This window comes from Pseudophryne corroboree, chromosome 3 (assembly GCF_028390025.1).
Source record: "Pseudophryne corroboree isolate aPseCor3 chromosome 3, aPseCor3.hap2, whole genome shotgun sequence".
NCBI classification, from domain to species: Eukaryota; Metazoa; Chordata; class Amphibia; order Anura; family Myobatrachidae; genus Pseudophryne; species Pseudophryne corroboree.
The window spans coordinates 39,935,187-39,955,532 of record NC_086446.1 but is presented as its reverse complement, the minus strand read 5'-3'; the positions used below and the strand labels follow the sequence as shown (position 1 = coordinate 39,955,532).

The following is a 20,346-nucleotide window of genomic DNA, read 5'->3' as shown; positions in this document are numbered from 1 at the left end:
TTCCTTGTGATGTCAGGTCTTCCGGACACAGTTTCCTTAACTGAGGTCTGGAGGAGGGGCATAGAGGGAGGAGCCAGTGCACACCAGTAGTCCTAATTCTTTCTTAGAGTGCCCAGTCTCCTGCGGAGCCCGTCTATTCCCCATGGTCCTTACGGAGTCCCCAGCATCCACTACGGACTACGAGAAATAGATTTACCGGTGAGTAAAATCTTATTTTTTCCTCTTCCGTCTGAGACGCTTGTTGCAATACAGTTCAGTCAGAGTCGCGGTGCAGCTGTGTTCACTGGTGCGTCTGATTCTCTCAGCCGTCTGTAAGAAACGTGCTGGAATACGGAGTGGGGTTAAGTCTTCCTGTCTCCCCCTCTCCTGAGGCAGGTGATACAGTGCTGAGTTCCTACCTACCGTTGGCGATATTGAGTAGTTGAATTAGTGCCTGAATACTTACGGTAGCTGGTTTAAGGTAATGCAATGATGATTCCTAATTAGTTAAAAGAAGTGGGGAGTCTCCATAGTGATGATATTCAGCATATAGAATTTATTATTAAAGAGGCCACGCCTATTTCATCTGCGCATAGTGACGTGACCCAATACAGACTTCATCAATGATGCCCGTCTCTTCAGGGGAATTCAGGCTCACATATACAGTACAGAATTAGACAATAGTTCATAATTGATTAATCAATGGGGCTTATTTTCAGATAACAAGGGGAATATTGATTGGCTGGTGATCACAAACAGGAAATCCAAATATGGTCAGCTGGGCTTAGGTGAAATGGCTGATCTTTTCCTGAGGATGGCAGATTGGTTCCAGTAGTCTCGGATCTCCCATTCAAACCAATGGAGTTTCTTAATATGCCTTGTAAGCAAAAAGGTCATCTCTGTTCATGTGTCGTGATGCTCTTTTCCAAAACCGAAGGTCCATCTGATATGTACTTATCAAAACCATAAAATGTCATTAAGTTCTGGTTATCTAAACAAGAGGGTCTTTATCTAAGTACCACGTAGGCACGTAGGCATTTATGTTCTTAGTCACAAGCTAGGGCAAAGGTTGGCAGAAACTTTCCACTGGAAGAAAGCTGATCATTATTGGAATTTAAAAGAGCCATTTACAGAACTATAATTATAAGTTTGAAAGCAATACAGATATTTGATTTTTCTTCATCAGTCCTATCTCTTGTTTATTCTCTAAACACAACATATAGGAAATCAAATGTTCATTATCTTCAAAAATCTCCTTCAAATGATTGTGATGTGAGATAGTAAAAGGAAAATCCATTTTCTGGATGTAGTCGCTGGCACGAGTCCATTGAGTATCGATGTGAAAAGTCTCAACCCTCCAGAAAATGTAAATAGATAAGAGAAATGAAAGGGGTAGCGACAGGATGTATTCTTGTCTTCTTCTGGCTATATAGGTTGAGGTTCCTTCTTCCTAAGTGTACATATGATGCATGAGCGTGTAAGCACCTATTAGGGTATATTTCTGATAATCTGACTGTGTAATAAACTACTGATTCACTATGTGTGGATTACTGCAGTGTAGGTAACAGGAGTCATTACTATACGCTTGGTTCTTGGCTTTCTCTCAGGCCGTGTGACTACTTTCCCACATGACCGTCCTAGAACAGGCAGACATTTTATTGTTACATAAATTATAAAAATTCTGAGTACTATTATCATAACCTAGTGTAGTATGTGGTGAAATTCCGGCTCCCATCCATCCAAAAGGGTCCCAATCAGTCGATTGGGTCATATGTTCTTGTATATCTTGCAATAGCTTAACTTTTTGTTCAATAGGATTATAGTTATCTGAGATGTTGAAACAACACATTCCGCTGAATTGTTGGCAACCACTTTCTGCTTTCAGTAGCAGGTAATCAATGGCTACTCTATTCTGTATCATACCATCACTCACTTTTCTGAGTTCTTCATTTATGAGGGCTATAGCGGTACTGGTGGCATTTATGGTTTTTGCTAATCCGCAGGCTATGCTGTTTATTACCCTTGTGTTGTACAGGCTGAGTCCTTGGACCCCTACAAGTGAGAAAGCAAATTCAGTGTATTGTGGCAAGTCTGACCGACAATCAGGATCCAATTACCTTTTTTCTCTGACGTCCTAAGTGGATGCTGGGACTCCGTAAGGACCATGGGGAATAGCGGCTCCGCAGGAGACTGGGCACAACTAAAGAAAGCTTTAGGACTACCTGCTGTGCACTGGCTCCTCCCCCTATGACCCTCCTCCAGCCCTCAGTTAGAATCTTGTGCCCGGCTGAGCTGGATGCACACTAGGAGCTCTCCTGAGCTCCTAGAAAAGAAAGTATAATTTAGGTTTTTTATTTTCAGTGAGATCTGCTGGCAACAGACTCACTGCTACGAGGGACTAAGGGGAGAAGAAGCGAACCTACCTTCTTGCAGCTAGCTTGGGCTTCTTAGGCTACTGGACACCATTAGCTCCAGAGGGATCGAACACAGGGCCCGACCTCGATCGTCCGGTCCCGGAGCCGCGCCGCCTTCCCCCTTACAGAGCCAGAAGCAAGAAGATGATCCTGAAAATCGGCGGCAGAAGACTTCGGTCTTAAACAAGGTAGCGCACAGCACTGCAGCTGTGCGCCATTGCTCCTCATGCACACCTCACACTCCGGTCACTGATGGGTGCAGGGCGCTGGGGGGGGGGGGGCGCCCTGAGCAGCAATATTAACACCTTGGCTGGCAAATAATCACAATATATAGTCCCAGAGGCTATATATGTGAAAAATACCCCTGCCAGAATTCCAGAAAAAAGCGGGAGAAGCCAGCCGAAAAAGGGGCGAGGCTATCTCCCTCAGCACACTGGCGCCATTTTTCCCTCACAGCTCCGCTGGAAGGATCGCTCCCAGGCTCTCCCCTGCAGTGTCAAGCTACAAAAGGGTAAAAAAGAGAGGGGGGGCACTAAATTTAGGCGCAGTAGTGGTATATAAGCAGCTATAAGGGAAAATCACTCAGTTATAGTGTTCATCCCTGTGTTATATAGCGCTCTGGTGTGTGCTGGCATACTCTCCCTCTGTCTCCCCAAAGGGCTTTGTGGGGTCCTGTCCTCTGTCAGAGCATTCCCTGTGTGTGTGCGGTGTGTCGGTACGGCTGTGTCGACATGTTTGATGAGGAGGCTTATGTGGAGGCGGAGCAGGTGCCAATAAATGTGATGTCACCCCCTGCGGGGCCGACACCTGAGTGGATGGATTTATGGAAGGAATTACGTGAAAGGGTCAACTCCTTACATAAAAGGTTTGACGACATACCAAATATGGGACAGCCGGCTTCTCAGCCCGTGCCTGCCCAGGCGTCTCAGAAGCCATCAGGGGCTCTAAAACGCCCGCTACCTCAGATGGCAGACACAGATGTCGACACGGATACAGACTCCAGTGTCGACGACGATGAGACTAATGTAACTTCCAATAGGGCCACACGTTATATGGTTGAGGCAATGAAAAATGTGTTGCACATTTCTGATATTAACCCAGCTACCACAAAAAAGGGTATTATGTTTGGGGAGAAAAAACTTCCAGTGGTGTTTCCCCCATCTGAGGAATTAAATGAAGTGTGTGAAGAAGCGTGGGCTTCTCCAGATTTTCTAATTTCTAAGAGGTTACTGATGACGTACCCCTTTCCCGCCAGAGGATAGGTCACGTTGGGAAACATCCCCTAGGGTGGATAAAGCGCTCACACGTCTGTCAAAGAAGGTGGCACTACCGTCTCCGGATACGGCCGCCCTAAAGGAGCCTGCTGATAGGAAGCAGGAGGCTATCCTGAAGTCTGTATATACACACTCAGGAATTATACTGAGACCAGCTATTGCTTCAGCATGGATGTGCAGTGCTGCAGCTGCGTGGTCAGATTCCCTGTCGGAAAATATTGATACCCTAGACAGGGACACTATATTGCTAACCATAGAGCATATTAAAGACGCAGTCTTATACGTGAGAGATGCACAGAGGGATATTTGCTGGCTGGCATCTAAAATAAGTGCAATGTCCATTTCTGCCAGGAGAGGATTATGGACTCGGCAGTGGACAGGGGATGCAGATTCTAAAAGGCACATGGAAGTTTTGCCTTACAAGGGTGAGGAGTTGTTTGGGGATGGTCTCTCGGACCTCGTTTCCACAGCGACAGCTGGGAAGTCAGCATTTTTACCCCATGTTCCCTCACAGCCAAAGAAATCACCGTATTATCAGGTACAGTCCTTTCGGCCCCAGAAAGGCAATCGGGTTAAAGGCGCGTCCTTTCTGCCCAGAGGCAGAGGTAGAGGGAAAAAGCTGCAGCATACTGCCAGTTCCCAGGAACAAAAGTCCTCCCCCGCTTCCTCTAAGTCCACCGCATGACGCTGGGGCTCCACAGGCCGAGCCAGGTACGGTGGGGGCCCGTCTCAAGAACTTCAGCAATCAGTGGGCTCGCTTACGGGTGGATTCTTCAAGTGGTATCTCAGGGGTACAAGCTGGAATTCGAGACGTCTCCCCCTCGCCGTTTCCTCAAATCTGCCTTGCCAACAACTCCCTCAGACAGGGAGGCAGTGCTAGAGGCAATTCACAAGCTGTATTCCCAGCAGGTGATAGTCAAGGTGCCCCTCCTTCAACAAGGACGGGGTTACTATTCCACAATGTTTGTGGTACCGAAACCGGACGGTTCGGTAAGACCCATTTTAAATTTGAAATCCTTGAACACTTATATAAAAAAATTTAAGTTCAAGATGGAATCGCTCAGGGCGGTTATTTCAAGCCTGGACGAGGGGGATTACATGGTATCACTGGACATCAAGGATGCTTACCTGCATGTCCCCATTTACCATCCTCACCAGGAGTACCTCAGATTTGTGGTACAGGATTGTCATTACCAATTCCAGACGTTGCCGTTTAGTCTGTCCACGGCATCGAGGGTATTTACCAAGGTAATGGTCGAAATGATGATACTCCTTCGAAAAAAGGGAGTTTTAATTATCCCGTCTTCATTAAGGTAGCGCAGAGCACCGCAGCTGTGCGCCATTGCTCCCACTGCACACCACACACTCCGGTCACTGTAGGGTGCAGGGCCCTGGGGGGTGACGCCCTGGGCAGCAATTATTATACCTTTTTTGGCACTAAAAATACACATATACAGTCTAGCACTGTATATGTGTAAAAAATCCCGCCATTACTACACACAAAACACGGGACAGAAGCCCGCCGCTGAGGGGGCGGGTCCTTCTTCCTCAGCACACCAGCGCCATTATCCCTTCACAGCTCCGCTGGAAGCAGCTCCCCAGGCTCTCCCCTGCAGTATCCAGGTGCAAGAAGGGTAAAGAGAGGGGGGGACATAAATTTAGGCGCAAATAAGATAAATTAGCAGCTATTGGGTAAATCACTTATTATAAGTGTAATCCCTGTGTTATATAGCGCTGTGGTGTGTGGTGGCATACTCTCTCTCTGTCTTCCCAAAGGACTTTGTGGGGTCCTGTCCTCAGTCTGAGAATTCCCTGTGTGTGTGCGGTGTGACGGTACGGCTGTGTCACCATGTTTGATGAGGAGGGTTACGTGGAGGCGGAGCAAGGGTAGATAAGTGTGGTATCGCCCCCGACGGGGCCGACACCTGGTTGTATGGATATGTGGAAGGTCTTAACCGACAGTGTCAACTCCTTACATAAAAGGTTCGATGACGCAGCAGCCTTGGGACAGCCGGGGTCTCAGCCCGCGCCTGCCCAGGCGACTCAGAAGCCGGCAGGGGCTCATAAACGCCCGCTAGCTCAGATGGTGGACACAGATGTCGACACAGAGTCTGACTCCAGTGTAGATGACGATGAGACAAATGTACAGTCTTCAAAGGCCATCCGATGCATGATTACTGCAATGAAAGATGTATTGCACATTTCTGACGTGAACCCGGTTACTACCAAGAGGGGTATTATGTTTGGGGAGAAAAAGCAGCCAGTGACTTTTCCCCCATCTGATGAATTAAATGAATTGTGTGAAGAAGCGTGGTGTTCCCCTGATAAGAAACTAGTGATTTCTCAGAGGTAACTGATGGCGTACCCTTTCCCACCAACGGATAGGTTACGTTGGGAAACATCCCCTAGGGTGGACAAGGCGCTCACACGCTTATCTAAAAGGGTGGCACTGCCGTCTCAGGATACGGCCGCCCTTAAGGAGCCTGCGGATAGAAAGCAGGAAGCTATTCTGAAGTCTGTGTATACACACTCTGCTACTCTACTGAGACCTGCAATTGCTTCAGCCTGGATGTGCAGTGCTGCAGCAGCATGGACTGATACCCTGTCAGACAACATTGATTCCCTCGACAGGGATACTATTTTGCTAACCCTAGAACATATAAAAGACGTTGTCTTATATATGCGAGATGCCCAGAGGGACATTTGCCTGCGGGCATCTAGAATTAATTCAATGTCCATTTCTGCCAGGAGAGTATTATGGACTCGGCTGTGGACGGGGGATGCTGATTCTAAAAAACAGATGGAGGTTTTACCCTATAAGGGTGAGGAATTGTTTGGGGACGGTCTCTCGGACCTCGTATCCACAGCAACAGCTGGGAAGTCGACTTTTTTACCTCAGGTTCCCTCACAGCCTAAGAAAGCACTGTATTTTCAAATGCAGTCCTTTCGGCCTCAGAAAGGCAAGCGGGTCGGAGGTGCATCCTTTCTGGCCAGAGGCAGGGGTAGAGGAAAGAATCTGCACCAGCAGCCAGTTCCCATGAACAAAAATCCTCCCCTGCTTCCACTAAGTCCACCGCATGACGTTGGGGCTCCACAGGCGGAGCCAGGTGCGGTGGGGGCGCATCTACGAAACTTCAGCAACCAGTGGGTTTGCTCACAGGTGGATCTCTGGGCTGTACAAATTGTTTCTCAGTGATCCAAGCTGGAGTTCGAGGCGACTCCCCCTCGCCGTTACCTCAAATCATCCTTGCCAGCTGCTCCCAGGGAAAGGGAGGTAGTACTGGCGGCAATCCACAAGCTGTACCTCCAGCAGGTGATACTCAGGGTCGTCCTCCTTCAACAGGAACGGGGTTACTATTCCACAATGTTTGTGGTACCGAAACCGGACGGTTCGGTGAGACCCATTCTGAATTTAAAATCCTTGAACACTTCTATAAAGAAGTTCAAGTTCAAAATAGAATTGCTCAGAGCGGTTATTGCAAGCCTGGAAGAGGGGGATTTTATGGTGTCACTGGACATCAAGGATGCTTACTTGCATGTCCCCATTTACCCACCTCACCAGGAGTACCTCAGGTTCGTGGTACAGGACTGTCATTACCAATTCCAGACGTTGCCGTTTGGTCTCTCCACTGCACCGAAGAAGGGAGTTATAATTATCCCGTACTTGGACGATCTCCTCATAAAGGCGAGGTCCAGAGAGCAGTTGTTGGTCAGCACTCTCTCAGGAACTGTTGCAACAGCACGGCTAGATTCTGAATCTACCAAAGTCGCAGATGGTTCCGACGACGCGTAAGCTTTTCCTGGGCATGATTCTGGACACAGAACAGAAAAGGTGTTTCTCCCCGTGGAGAAGGCCCAGGAATTGTCATCTTTGGTCAGGGACTTCCTGAAACCAAAACAGGTGTCGCTGCATCACTGCACGCGAGTCCTGGGAAAGATGGTGGCTTCGTACGAAGCAATCCCCTTCGGCAGGTTCCATGCAAGGATCTTTCAGTGGGATCTGTTGGACAAGTGGTCCGGATCGCATCTTCAGATGCATCGGCTGATCACCCTGTCCCCGAGGGCTAGGGTGTCTCTGTTGTGGTGGCTGCAGAGTGCTCATCTTCTCGAGGTCCGCAGGTTCGGCATACAGGACTGGGTCCTGGTAACCACGGATGCAAGCCTCCGAGGATGGGGGGCAGTCACTCAGGGAAGAAACTTCCAAGGTCAGTGGTCAAGTCTGGAGAGTTCACGACACATAAATATACTGGAACTAAGGGCCATTTACAACGCCCTGAGTCAAGCAGAGCCCCTGCTTCAAAACCATCCAGTGCTGATTCAGTCAGACAACATCACGGCGGTCGCCCATGTGAACCGACAGGGCGGCACAAGAAGCAGGATGGCAATGGCAGAAGCCACAAGGATTCTTCGATGGGCGGATAATCACGTGCTAGCACTGTCAGCAGTGTTCATTCCGGGAGTGGACAACTGGGAAGCAGACTTCCTCAGCAGACACGACCTCCACCCGGGAGAGTGGTGACTTCATCAAGAAGTCTTCACACAGATTACAAATCGGTGGGAAATGCCACAGGTGGACATGATGGCGTCCCGCCTCAACATAAAGCTAAAATGATATTGCGCCAGTTTCGGGGACCCTCAGGCGATAGCTGTGGACGCACCAGTGACACCGTGGGTGTTGTAGTCGGTTTATGTGATTTCTCCTCTTCCTCTCATACCCAAGGTACTGAGGATAGTAAGAAGGAGAGGAGTAAGAACTATACTCATCGTTCCGGATTGGCCAAGAAGAACTTGGTACCCAGAACTGCAAGAAATGATCTCAGGGGACCCATGGTCTCTGCCTCTCAGACAGGACCTGTTGCAACAGGGGCCCTGTATGTTCCAAGACTTACCGCAGCTGCGTTTGACGGCATGGCGGTTGAACGCCGGATCCTAACGGAAAAGGGCATTTTAGATGAAGTGATTCCTACGCTGATAAAAGCTAGGAAGCATGTGACAGCTAAGCATTATCACCGTATATGGCGGAAATATGTTGCTTGGTGTGAGGCCATGAAGGCCCCAATGGAGGAATTCCAGCTGGGTCGATTTCTGCACTTCCTACAGTCAGGGGTGACTATGGGCCTAAAATTGGGGTCCATAAAGGTTCAGATTTTGGCTCTATCTATTTTCTTTCAAAAAGAACTGGCTTCACTGCCTGAGGTTCAGACGTTTGTTAAGGGAGTGCTGCATATTTATCCCCCTTTTGTGCCTCCAGTGGCACCTTGGGATCTTAACGTTGTGTTGGATTTCCTGAAATCACACTGGTTTGAGCCACTTAAGACCGTGGAGCTAAAGTATCTCAAGTGGAAAGTGGTCATGCTGTTGGCGTTAGCTTCAGCAAGGCGTGTGTCAGAATTGGCAGCTTTGTCATGTAAAAGCCCATATCTGATCTTCCATATGGACAGGGCAGAATTGAGGACAATTTCTCCCAAAGGTGGTATCAGCGTTTCATTTGAACCAACCTATTGTGGTGCCTGCGGCTACTCGGGACTTGGAGGACTCCAAGTTACTTGATGTAGTCAGGGCTTTGAAGATCTATGTAGCCAGGACGGCTGGAGTCAGGAAAACTCACTCGCTGTTTATCCTGCATGCGCCCAACAAGCTGGGTGCTCCTGCTTCAAAGCAAACTATTGCTTGCTGGATCTGTAGCACGATTCAGCAGGACCATTCTGCGGCTGGTCTGCCGCACCCTAAATCAGTGAAAGCCCATTCCACAAGGAAGGTGGGCTCTTCCTGGGCGGCTGCCCGAGGGGTCTCAGCATTACAACTTTGCCGAGCAGCTACTTGGTCGGGTTCAAACACTTTTGCTAAGTTTTACAAGTTTGATACCCTGGCTAAGGAGGACCTAGAGTTTGCTCATTCGGTGCTGCAGAGTCATCCGCACTCTCTTGGGAGCTTTGGTATAATCCCCATGGTCCTTACGGAGTTCCCAGCATCCACTAGGACGTCAGAGAAAATAAGAATTTACTCACCGGTAATTCTATTTCTCGTAGTCCGTAGTGGATGCTGGGCGCCCGTCCCAAGTGCGGACTTTCTGCAATACATGTATATAGTTATTGCTTAACTAAAGGGTTATTGTTATGAGCCATCCGTTGACTGAGGCTCAGTTGTTGTTCATACTGTTGACTGGGTATAGTTATCACAAGTTGAACGGTGTGATTGGTGAGGCTGGTATGAGTCTTACCCTGGATTCCAAATCCTTTCCTTGTAGTGTCAGCTCCTCCGGACACAGTTTCCCTAACTGAGGTCTGGAGGAGGGGCATAGAGGGAGGAGCCAGTGCACACCAGATAGTACCTAATCTTTCTTTTAGAGTCCCCAGTCTCCTGCGGAGCCCGTCTATTCCCCATGGTCCTTACGGAGTTCCCAGCATCCACTACGGACTACGAGAAATAGAATTACCGGTAAGTTCTTATTTTATTGCATAAAAGGTTAGACAAAGCAGAAGCTAGGGATCAGTCAGGTAGCCAGTCCTTGCCTGTCCCTGTGGCGCCAGGCCCTTCGGGGTCTCAGAAGCGCACCATATCCCAAATCGATGACACAGATACTGACTTTAGTGTCGACTATGAAGATTCAAAATTACAGCCGAAAGTGGCAAAAGGTATATGGTACATTATTATTGCCATTAAAGAGGTTTTGCATATTACCGAGGAACCCCCTGTCCCTGACACGAGGGTGCACATGTATAAAGGGAAAAAACCTGAGGTCAGTTTTCCATCCTCATTTGAATTAAATGAATTATGTGAAAAGGCTTGGGAATCTCCGGATAGGAGACCACAAGTTCCCAAGAGGATTCTTATGGCGTACCTTTTTCCACAAACTGATAGGATACGCTGGGAATCTTCGCCTACGGTTGACAAAGCGTTGACACGTTTATCCAAAAAGGTAGCACTGCCTTCTCAGGATACGGCTTCCCTCAAGGAACCTGCGGATCGCAGGCAGGAAATTACCTTAAAGCACATTTACAATCATTCCGGTACTATTGCTAGACCGGCTATGGCGTCGGCCTGGGTCTGTAGTGCAGTTTTGGCATGGGCAGATTCCTTATCTACGGAGATTGACACCTTAGATAGAGATGTAATTTAAATGACCATAGAGCATCTCAGAGATGCTGCCTTGTATATGAGGGATACTCAGGGAGACATTTGTTTATTAAGTTCCAGAATAAATGCTATGTCTGTTTCTGCTAGGCGGCTCTTGTGGACCCGACAGTGGACGGGAGATGCAGACTCAAAGCGGCATATGGAGTCCTTGCCTTACAAGGGGGTGTAGTTGTTTGGAGACGGCCTCTCGGACCTTGTCTCTACGGCTACGGATGGTAAGTTGAATTTCTTGCCTTATGTCCCCCCGCAGCATGCAAAAAAGGCACCTCATTATCAAATGCAGTCCTTTCGTTCAAATAAAAACAAGAAGGCGTGAGGATCATCCTTTGTTGCCAGAGGTAAAGGCAGGGGAAAGAAGCTGCACACAGCTAGTTCCCAAGACCAGAAGTCCTCCCCTGCGTCCGCAAAGTCCACCGCATGACGCTGGGGCTTCCGGGGGGAGACGGATCTGGTGGGGGCGCGTCTTCGATTTTTCAGCCACGTCTAGGTTCACTCACAGGTGGATCCCTGGTCATCAGAGATTGTCTCTCAGGGATACAGGCTGGAATTCGAAGACTCGCCTCCTCACAGGTTTTTCAAATCGGCTCTGCCGGCTTCCCCGTCAGAGAGAGAGCTAGTGTTGCAAGCAGTCCACAAACTGTATAGCCAGCAGGTGATTGTCACAGTTCCTCCTCTACAACACAGAGAGGGATATTACTCAAACCTGTTTGTGGTCCCGAAACCGGGCGGTTCGGTTAGACCCATTCTAAACCCGGAATCTCTGAACTTGTACTTGAAGAAGTTCAAGTTCAAAATGGTATCACACAGGGCGGTCATCGCCAGCCTAGAGGGGGGGGGGGGGATTGGATGGTGTTTCTGGACATAAAGGATGCTTATCTCCATGTTCCGATGTTCCCCCCACATCAGGCGTTCCTGAGGTTGGCAGTGCAGGACTGACACTACCAATTTCAGACGTTGCCGTTTGGGCTTTCCACGGCCCCGAGAATTTTCACCAAGGTTATGGCGGAAATTATGGTGCTCCTGCGCAGGCAGGGGGTCACAATTATCCCATACTTGGACGATCTCCTCATAAAGGCGAGATCTCGAGAGACATTGCTGGACAGCGTGTCTCTGTCCATGCAGACGTTGCAGAGGCACGGCTGGATTCTCAATCTACCGAAGTCCCAGCTAGTCCCTACAATGCGTCTGACCTTTTTGGGGCTGATTCTAGACACAGACCAGAGAAAGGTGTTTCTTCCGATCGAAAAGATTCAGGAGATCATGACCATGGTCAGGAACCTGTTGAAACAAAAGAAGGTTTCAGTGCATCATTGCACGCGGGTCCTGGGGAAGATTGTGGCTTCCTACGAGGCCATTCCTTTCAGCAGGTTCCATGCGAGGACCTTTCAGTGGGACCTCTTGAGCAAGTAGTCCGGGTCCCATTTACAAATGCAGCGAAGGATCACCCTATCTCCCAGGACCAGGGTGTATCTCCTGTGGTGGCTAAACAGTGCTCACCTACTAGAGGGTCGCAGGTTCGGCATTCAGGACTGGGTCCTGGTAACCACGGACGCAAGCCTCCGAGGCTGGGGAGCGGTAACACTGGGAAGAAATTTCCAGGGGCTCTGGTCGAACCTAGAGACTTGTCTCCACATCAACATCCTGGAGTTGAGGGCCATATACAACGCCCTGCGTCAAGCGGAGGAATTGCTTCGGGGAAAACCTGTTCTGATTCAGTCAGGCAATGTCACGGCAGTGGCTCATGTAAACCGCCAAGGCGGCACAAGGAGCAGAGTGGCCATGGCAGAGGCGACCAGGATTCTGCGCTGGGCGGAAGACCATGTAGGCGCTCTATCAGCAGCTTTCATCCCGGGGGTGGACAACTGGGAGGCGGACTTCCTCAGCAGGCACGACCTGCATCCGGGAGAGTGGGGGCTTCATCATGAGGTCTTCGCACAGATCACGGATCGGTGGGGACTGCCTCAGATAGACATGATGGCGTCCCGCATCAACAAAAAGCTAAAGCGGTATTGCGCCAGGTCAAGAGACCCTCAGGTGGTAGCGGTAGACGCTCTGGTGACACAACGGGTGTTCAGATCGGTCTATGTGTTTCCTCCTCTACCTCTCATACCCAAGGTGTTGAGAATTATAAGACAAAGAAGGGTCAGAACAATTCTCATTGTTCCAGATTGGCCAAGGAGGACTTGGTATCCGGATCTGCAAGAGTTGCTCACAGACGATCCGTGGCCTCTTCCTCTAAGGCAGGACCTGCTGCAGCAGGGGCCCTGTCTGTTCCAAGACTTACCGCGGCTGCGTTTGACGGCATGGCGGTTGAACGCCGGATCCTAGCTAAAAAAGGGATTCCGGAGGAGGTCATCCCTACCCTGATCAAGGCTAGGAAGGATGTGACATCGAAACATTATCACCGCATATGGCGAAAATATGTTTCTTGGTGTGAGACCAGAGCTGCTCCTACGAAGGAGTTCCATTTGGACCGTCTGCTTAACTTTCTTCAGACAGGAGTAAATTTGGGCCTAAAATTAGGGTCCATAAAGGTTCAAATTTCGGCCTTATCCATTTTCTTTCAAAGAGAATTGGCTTCTCTTCCTGAAGTACAGACTTTTGTGAAGGGCGTGCTGCATATTCAGCCTCCCTTTGTACCTCCGGTGGCGCCTTGGGACCTTAACGTGGTGTTAAATTTCCTCAGTTCACCTTGGTTTGAACCACTCAAAACAGTGGAGTTGAAATACCTCACTTGGAAAGTGGTCATGTTGTTGGCCTTAGCTTCAGCAAGGCGTGTTTCGGAATTAGCGGCTTTATCATATAAAAGCCCATACCTAATTTTTCACGTGGATAGGGCAGAGTTGAGGACTCGTCCTCAATTTCTGCCCAAGGTGGTCTCATCTTTTCATATGAACAAACCTATTGTCGTGGCTGTGGCTACACGGGACTTGGAGGATTCCGAGTCACTGGATGTGGTCAGGGCTTTGAAGATTTATGTGACCAGAACAGGTAGGATCAGGAAGACTGAAGCTCTGTTTGTCCTGTATGCGGCCAACAAGGTTGGAGCTCCTGCTTCAAAGCAGGCTATTGCTCGCTGGATCTGTAACACGATTCAGCAGGCGCATTCTACGGCAGGATTGCCATTGCCTAAATCGGTTAAGGAAGGTGGGCTCTTCGTGGGCGGGTGCCCGAGGAGTCTCGGCATTACAGTTGTGCCGAGCAGCTACTTGGTTGGGGACAAACACCTTTGCAACGTTCTATAAGTTTGATACCCTGGCTGAGGAGGACCTCCTGTTTGCTCAATCGGTGCTGCAGAGTCATCCGCACTCTCCCGCCCGTTTAGGAGCTTTGGTATAATCCCCATGGTCCTTACGGAGTCCCAGCATCCTCAAGGACGTTAGAGAAAATAAGATTTTACTTACCGGTAAATCTATTTCTTGTAGTCCGTAGAGGATGCTGGGCGCCCGTCCCAAATGCGGACTTCTTCTGCAAGACTTGTATATAGTTATTGCAAGACTTGTATATAGTTATTGCTTACATAAGGGTTAAGTTATAGTTTTGCGGTTGAACCGTGGCTATGTTACTGGGTAAGTTTATCACAAGTTACACGGTGTGATTGGTGTGGCTGGTATGAATCTCACCCTTCGATTTACAAAAATCCTTCCTCGTATTGTCCATTTCCTCTGGGCACAGTTTTCCTAACTGAGGTCTGGAGGAGGGGCATAGATGGAGGAGCCAAAGCTTTCTTAAAGTGCCCTGTCTCCTGCGGAGCCCGTCTATTCCCCATGGTCCTTACGGAGTCCCAGCATCCTCTACGGACTACGAGAAATAGATTTACCGGTAAGTAAAATCTTATTTCTCTGACGTCCTAGTGGATGCTGGGGACTCCGAAAGGACCATGGGAAATAGCGGGCTCCGAAGGAGGCTGGGCACTCTAGAAAGATTTATGACTACCTGGTGTGCACTGGCTCCTCCCACTATGACCCTCCTCCAAGCCTCAGTTAGATCTTGTGCCCGGCCGAGGTTGGATGCACACTAGGGGCTCTCCTGAGCTCTTAGAAGAAAGATAGACTTAGGTTTTTTATTTTCAGTGAGACCTGCTGGCAACAGGCTCACTGCAGCGAGGGACTAAGGGCAGAAGAAGCGAACTCGCCTGCTTGCAGCCAGATTGGGCTTCTTAGGCTACTGGACACCATTAGCTCCAGAGGGATCGACCGCAGGCCCAGCCTTGATGTTCGGTCCTGGAGCCGCGCCGCCGTCCCCCTTACAGAGCCAGAAGCAAGAAGATGTCCAGGAAAATCGGCGGCATGAAGACTCTGTCTTCACCAAGGTAGCGCACAGCACTGCAGCTGTGCGCCATTGCTCCTCACACACACTTCAGACTCCGGTCACAGAGGGTGCAGGGCGCTGGGGGGGGGGGGGGGGGCGCCCTGAGCAGCAATAAAAACACCTTGGCTGGCAAAAATACCACAATATATAGCCCCAGGGGCTATATATGTGGTAAATACCCCTGCCAGATTCCTGAAAAAAGCGGGAGAATAGTCTCCGGAAAAGGGGCGGAGCTATCTCCCTCAGCACACTGGCGCCATTTTTCCCTCACAGCTCCGCTGGATGGAAGCTCCCTGGCTCTCCCCTGCAGTCTGCAACCACAGTAAGGGTAAAAAAGAGAGGGGGGGCATTAAATTTAGGCGCAGTATATATATTAGAGTAAAAAGCAGCTATAGGGGACATAACTCAGTTAGTCCCTGCATTATATAGCGCTCTGGTGTGTGCTGGCATACTCTCACTCTGTCCCCCCAAAGGGCTTTTGTGGGTCCTGTCCTCGTTTAGAGCATTCCCTGTGTGTCTGCGGTGTGTCGGTACGGCTGTGTCGACATGTTTGATGAGGATAATGATGTGGAGGCGGAGCAGATGCCTTTGGAAGGGATGTCACCCCCTGCGGGGCAGACACCTGAGTGGATGAGCTTATGGAAAGAAATGAGTGCACGTATAGACTCCCTACATAAAAAATTTGACGACATGCCAAATGTGGGACAGCCGAGTTCTCAGCTCGTGCCTGTCCAGGTATCTCAAAGGTCCTCAGGGGCTGTAAAGCGCCCGTTTCCACAGACAGATGTCGACACTGATACTGACACCAGTGTCGACGATGATGAGTCTAATCTAATGCCCTTTAAGGCCACTCACTGTATGATTGAGGCAATGAAAGAGGTGTTAAACATTTCTGATTTACATCCAGGTACCACTAAAAAGGGTATTATGTTTGGGGAGAAAAAACTACCCGTAGTTTTTCCCCCATCAGAGGAATTAAATGAAGTGTGTGAAGAAGCGTGGCTTTCCCCTGATAAAAAATTGGTAATTCCTAAGAAGGTACTAATGGCGTTCCCTTTCCCGCCAGAGGATAGGTCACGTTGGGAAACACCCCTTAGGGTGGATAAAGCGCTCACACGTTTATCAAAAAAGGTGGCACTACCGTCTCAGGATACGGCCGCCCTTAAAGAACCTGCGGATAGAAGGCAGGAGGCAATCCTGAAGTCTGTATACACACACTCAGGCATTATACTTAGACCTGCTATTGCGTCAGCTTGGATGTGCAGTGCTGCCGCTGCGTGGTCAGATAAACTGTCAGAAAATATTGACACACTAGACAGAGACACGATTCTGCTAACAATTGACCATATCAAAGTCTTATATATGAGAGATGCACAGAGGGAGATCTGCCGGCTGGCATCTAAAGTAAGTGCATTGTCCATTTCGGCTAGGAGAGGTTTATGGACTCGCCAGTGGACTGGAGCTGCAGATTCCAAAAGGCACATGGAAGTTTTGCCTTATAAAGGGGAGGAATTATTTGTGGATGGTCTCTCGGACCTAGTTTCCACAGCAACGTCTGGGAAATCAGCATTTTTACCCCATGTCCCCTCACAGCCTAAGAAGGCGCCATTTTATCAGGTTCAGTCCTTTCGGTCCCAGAAAAGCAAGCGTGGAAAAGGAGGGTCTTTTCTGTCTAGAGGCAGAGGTAGGGGAAAAAGGCTGCAACAAACAGGTTCCCAGGAACAAAAGTCCTCCCCCGCTTCTTCTTCCAAGTCCGCCGCATGACGATGGGGCTCCACGGGTGGAGCCAGGTACGGTGGGGGCCCGCCTCAAGAATTTCAGCGATCAGTGGGCTCGCTCACAGGTGGATCCTTGGATCCTTCAAATAGTATCTCAAGGGTACAAACTGGAATTCGAGGCGGCTCCACCCCACCGGTTCCTAAAATCTGCCTTGCGGATTGCTCCCTCAGGCAGGGAGGCGGTGCTAGCGGCAATTCACAAGCTGTATTCCCAGCAGGTGATAATCAAGGTACCCCTACTTCAACAAGGCCGGGGTTACTATTCCACACTATTTGTGGTGCCGAAACCGGACGGTTCGGTGAGACCCATTTTAAATTTGAAATCCTTGAACATGTTCATAAAAAAATTCAAGTTCAAGATGGAATCGCTCAGGGCGGTTATTGCAAGCCTGGACGAGGGGGATTACATGGTATCCCTGGACATCAAGGATGCTTACCTGCATGTCCCTATTTATAATCCTCACCAGGAGTACCTCAGATTTGTGGTACAGGATTGTCATTACCAATTCCAGACGCTGCCGTTTGGACTCTCCACGGCACCGAGGGTATTTACCAAGGTTATGGCGGAAATGATGATACTCCTTCGAAAAAAGGGAGTTTTAATTATCCCGTGCTTGGACGATCTCCTAATAAAGGCACGGTCCAAGGAACAGTTGTTGGTGGGAGTAGCACTATCTCAGGAAGTGCTGCACCAGCACGGCTGGATTCTGAATATCCCAAAGTCACAGCTGGTTCCGACGACACGTCTACTGTTCCTGGGGATGATTCTGGACACAGTCCAGAAAAAAGTGTTTCTCCCGGAGGAGAAAGCCAGGGAGTTGTCTTCTCTAGTCAGAGATCTCCTGAAACCAAAACAGGTATCGGTGCATCACTGCACGCGGGTCCTGGGAAAAATGGTGGCTTCTTACGAAGCAATTCCATTCAGCAGGTTCCATGCCAGAATTTTTCAATGGGACCTGTTGGACAAGTGGTCCGGATCGCATCTTCAGATGCATCGCTTGATAACCCTGTCTCCCAGAACCAGGGTGTCTCTTCTGTGGTGGCTGCAGAGTGCTCATCTTCTGGAGGGCCGCAGATTCAGCATACAGGACTGGGTCCTGGTGACCACGGATGCCAGCCTTCGAGGCTGGGGGGCAGTCACACGGGGAAGAAACTTCCAAGGACTATGGTCAAGTCAGGAGACTTCCCTTCACATAAATATTCTGGAACTAAGGGCCATTTACAATGCCCTAAGTCAAGCAAAATCCCTTCTCCTACACCAGCCGGTGCTGATCCAGTCAGACAACATCACGGCAGTCGCCCATGTGAATCGACAGGGCGGCACAAGAAGCAGGATGGCAATGGCAGAAGCCACAAGAATTCTCCGATGGGCGGAAAATCATGTACTAGCACTGTCAGCAGTGTTTATTCCGGGAATGGACAACTGGGAAGCAGACTTTCTCAGCAGGCACGACCTCCACCCGGGAGAGTGGGGACTTCATCCAGAAGTCTTCCAAATGATCATAAATCAGTGGGATCGTCCACAGGTGGACATCATGGCGTCCCGCCTAAACAAAAAATTGGAGAGGTGTTGCGCCAGGTCAAGAGACCCTCAGGCAATAGCTGTGGACGCTCTAGTGACACCGTGGGTGTATCAGTCAGTTTATGTGTTCCCTCCTCTGCCTCTCATACCAAAGGTATTGAGAATAATAAGAAGGCGAGGAATAAACACAATTCTTGTGGTTCCGGATTGGCCAAGACGAGCGTGGTACCCGGAACTTCAAGAGATGATCTCAGAGGACCCGTGGCCTCTGCCGCTCAGACAAGACCTGCTACAGCAGGGGCCCTGTCTGTTCCAAGACTTACCGCGGCTGCGTTTGACGGCATGGCGGTTGAACGCCGGATCCTGAAGGAAAAGGGCATTCCGGAGGAAGTCATTCCTACGTTTATTAAAGCCAGGAAAGAGGTTACAGCAAATCATTATCACCGCATATGGCGGAAATATGTTGCATGGTGTGAGGCCGAAAGGGCCCCAACAGAGGAATTTCAACTAGGTCGATTTCTGCATTTCCTGCAAGCAGGAGTGAATTTGGGCCTAAAATTAGGTTCCATTAAGGTACAGATCTCGGCTCTGTCGATTTTCTTTCAAAAAGAACTAGCTTCAGTGCCTGAAGTTCAGACATTTGTAAAAGGAGTGCTGCATATTCAGCCCCCGTTTGTGCCCCCTTTGGCACCTTGGGATCTCAACGTGGTGTTGAGTTTCTTAAAATCACATTGGTTTGAGCCACTAAAAACCGTGGATCTGAAATATCTCACGTGGAAAGTGGTCATGTTATTGGCCTTGGCTTCTGCCAGGCGAGTATCAGAATTGGCGGCTTTATCATGTAGAAGCCCTTATCTGATTTTCCATACGGACAGGGCAGAATTGAGGACTCGTCCCCAGTTTCTCCCTAAGGTGGTGTCAGCGTTTCACCTGAACCAGCCTATTGTGGTGCCTGCGGCTACTAAGGACTTGGAGGATTCCAAGTTGCTAGACGTTGCCAGGGCTCTGAAAATATGTTTCCAGGACGGCTGGAGTCAGAAAATCTGACTCGCTGTTTATTCTATATGCACCCAACAAGCGGGGTGCTCCTGCTTCTAAGCAGACTATTGCTCGTTGGATTTGTAGTACAATTCAGCTTGCACATTCTGTGGCAGGCCTGCCACAGCCAAAATCTGTCAATGCTCATTCCACAAGGAAGGTGGGCTCATCTTGGGCGGCTGCCCGAGGGGTCTCGGCTCTACAACTTTGCCGAGCAGCTACTTGGTCAGGGGCAAACACGTTTGCAAAATTCTACAAATTTGATACCCTGGCTAAGGAGGACCTGGAGTTCTCTCATTCGGTGCTGCAGAGTCATCCGCACTCTCCCGCCCGTTTGGGAGCTTTGGTATAATCCCCATGGTCCTTTCGGAGTTCCCAGCATCCACTAGGACGTCAGAGAAAATAAGAATTTACTCACCGGTAATTCTACTTCTCGTAGTCCGTAGTGGATGCTGGGCGCCCATCCCAAGTGCGGTTTTTCTGCAATACTTGTACATAGTTATTGTTAACTATATCGGGTTATTGTTGAGCCATCTGTTGAGAGGCTCAGTTGTTTCATACTGTTAACTGGGTATAATATCACGAGTTATACGGTGTGATTGGTGTGGCTGGTATGAGTCTTACCCGGGATTCAAAATCCTTCCTTATTGTGTACGCTCGTCCGGGCACAGTGTCCTAACTGAGGCTTGGAGGAGGGTCATAGTGGGAGGAGCCAGTGCACACCAGGTAGTCATAAATCTTTCTAGAGTGCCCAGCCTCCTTCGGAGCCCGCTATTCCCCATGGTCCTTTCGGAGTCCCCAGCATCCTCTACGGACTACGAGAAATAGATTTACCGGTAAGTAAAACCTTTTTTTTCCTTTGTAACTACAAAAATACCTATCTATGCACTTTA

General features: G+C 49.3%; 1 protein-coding gene across 1 annotated transcript in view; it reads left to right on the top strand.

The window, feature by feature from the left end:
* The window catches only part of LOC135057127 (uncharacterized), a 166,580-nt gene that overhangs the window by 121,928 nt on the left and 24,306 nt on the right, over positions 1–20,346 (top strand). The gene's annotated exons all lie outside the window — the stretch shown is intronic.